Here is a 3,182-nt window from a genome sequence, read left to right on the forward strand (position 1 = left end):
CTTATTCTATTACATCCTTACATTTCTAACCAAGACAGTGCAGAACAACATTCTGATTTTTCCCCACCACATGGTTAAGTCCTCTTCCCAACATGGGATTGCTTTGATCATCTAAAATGTCCAGACCTCACGCTCCCCTAAGCCAGTGTGGCTTGTTTGCTCTTGGGGAGTGGAAGCAGAGGGCAGCACATGGCTATGTTTCAAAGGAGGAACATAGCAACAGAAGCAAAGCTAGGTAATCGTCAAACACGTTTCATTTTCCTGCTGGGTACTTAGCCAACTGACATTTTTCCAGGAGTTAGAGTGGGGCCAGGTGACTGATTTGTGGCCAATGAAACATGGGCAGCAGTTGTGCAAGCTCTCCTGCGCTTGGCTCATCACAATCTCCATTCCCTCTTCTTGTTCCATGGTGACCTTGGAGAAAACATGCTGAAGGTGACAGCACCACAGGGTGGAAGAAGCAAGGGGCCCCTGTCACTGCCTGTAGGAAAGCTGCCCAGCTTACAAGTGAGAAGTCAACCTTCATTGTGTTCAACCATTGAGATAGTGTTGTTTTCTCAGAGTAGTCTAGCCAGTCTCACCTACTGTGGCCCCTGCCATCACCCACCCTTGGATAAAAAGATGGACCATGGTAACATCAAAACACTATCCTTGCTTTGTTTGAGGCAGGATGAATGAACAGACCCATTTCTTCTTCCTCTTCTTTTTTGCATTAAATAGGAGTGGGCATACTTTCTGAACCAAAGAGAGTTCTCACAATAATTTTCAAACACTTTTAGCTCTCCCATTGTTCTGATACCTGTCTTCTGTGACAGGATGCAGAGCCATTAACTTGCTTAAGAGCGACAGTTTAATTTCAACTATTCTCTATATTTTTCCCCAAAAGAAAAAAAGAAAAGAAAAAAATAACCCAGTCAGGTGGTCACCAGTCTCATAACAGGGAATTTGCCAAGGTTTTTCCAGAACAAAGTATTGAGCATAATTCCTTCATTTGTTCAACAAATATTTAATGAGCACCTATTATGTGCCAAGTACTGCTTTGGTGCTTGGGGTTCTTCAGTGAACAAAAAAAATCCCCGCTCTCGTTGAGCATCTTTTCCTGTCTTTTCCTCATGGAGCCAGAGGAGCTTTTCAGTAGTTCTTTGTTTAATAAATAAGTAGATTATATGGTTTATTAGAAAATGGTACATGTCATGGGAGAGGGGGAAAAGTAGAGCCTGTGAGGAGGCCAGAGCTCTTTACAGCATTTGAGAGGGGATCATGATAAGCATCACTGGGGAAGCTTTGAAAAGATTCCAGGGAGGTGAGCAAAGTAGCCAAATGTATATCCAGAGGAAGAAAATTCTAGAAGGACTAGGCTAGAGCTTTAGGTGAGGAACATGGCTGGTATACTTGAGGGGGTCAGTGTGGCTGGAATAGTGAAGCCCATGGGGGACAGTAGGAGGAGATGTTTGCAGAGGTAATGGGGTGGGGTGCATGTGACATCATATGAGACACTCAGGACATCTTAAGAATTTTATTCTTTAATCTGGGAGAATCAGAGAGCCATTCAGCTACAAGACCCAGAAACCTAACTGAAAATTGCTTAAAAAGGGCATTTATTGGCTCACATAACTGAGCCAGGAGAAAAGCTACCCAAATCTCCAGGTTTACATGTTCACTGTGACTCGTGAATTTCCCTCTCCCGGTTACCACGTATGGTCTTAGGGAAGACACTGATTGGTCCAGTTTGGGTCACATGGCCTCTCTAAACCAATCACTGAGGACAAGGATATAAAGTCCTGTGATTGACCAGTCGGATCTATGTCCGTCCCTTCTAGAGAGTAGGGTTGGAAGGTCAACTTCAGAAAATGCATAAAAGGAGTTTTCTACCAAGCTGAAATGCTTCATCACCCAAAGAAACAGGAATGGTTGCTCAGGAGGCAAAAATAATAAATGTCAACTACAAAAGTGATGGAAGCCAGTACAAAGGGAAAGAGAGATTTGACTGCATCAAAAAATCTCATCAAAAGAGATTTGACTGCATCATAAGAAGTCTGAATGTCAGAAAATGTCACGATCAGAATTATAAAAAAAAGCACAAGTAGAAAGTTATATGGAGGAAACATGACAAAGGATAATACTCTCAATAGGTAAACAGTTCACAAATATCTATTAAAATCAAAATCCCAATTGACAGATAACCAAGTAACATGAACAGATGAATTCCCCATCAGGAAATACAAATAGCTGACAGGAATCGGTCCAACCTTATTAGTAAGTGAAGAAGTGTTAGTTAAAATAATAATGACAAACCATTTTTCACGGACATTTTTTAGTGACAGTGTCTGTACCACCCTCAAGGTCACTGAGGGTTCTACAAAATGGAAATTCTCATTTTCTAATTGCTAGCAGTACAGCTTTGCAAAGTAATTGGGTGATAAGTATCGAGTGTTCCTGAACCCTGGCAGTCCTCTTCTCGAAATATACCCTGATGAAGACAAAAACTTGTGATGAAAAGTGTTCAGTGTAGTTGCATTTAAAATAGGAAAAACCATCAAGTAACCTAAGTGTCATAGAATAGAGAAGTGATCATATAAACTTAAGTGAAAAGATGAAATATTTTTAAATGACTTTGGAAAATCCTTGATTGACAAGAATGTGCTTGTGACACAACCAAGTGAAATTACAGTGTATACAAAGCATACACCATTTGATTCTACTATGAAAAAACTATGAAATTAAAGCATACTGAGAATATTACCTGGGATCATTCCTAGGCTTTTGACAATTTGTACATATTATTTTGGTGGAGAGACACACAGACATAGATACTTAGCTTGGGGGCTTTTTGATATCTTTTCTCATATCTGCTATGAATTTGTTTTATGTGGGTTTTCTGCTTCATGTTGGCATTTTTACCTTGTAAAATATCCATTATCTTTGACTTGTTGGTTATATTGTTTATGCATAAAATTTAATTTAACTGTACTTACATTTTCTATGTTGCTATCCTTTTGAAGTTATTCACGATACTTGCTGAAGATCTATCTATTTAAATGGATCTTCAAAGAACCAATAGATTTATTTTAACATTTTATTGTTTAAAAATTTTCTGTTTTATATATGTGTGTATATATATGTGTATATATATATCCTCATTTTCTTTGGATATTTTCCTTTTTCTGAAATCTAAATTTGAA

This window comes from Pseudorca crassidens, chromosome 15, assembly GCF_039906515.1.
Source record: "Pseudorca crassidens isolate mPseCra1 chromosome 15, mPseCra1.hap1, whole genome shotgun sequence".
NCBI lineage: Eukaryota > Metazoa > Chordata > Mammalia > Artiodactyla > Delphinidae > Pseudorca > Pseudorca crassidens.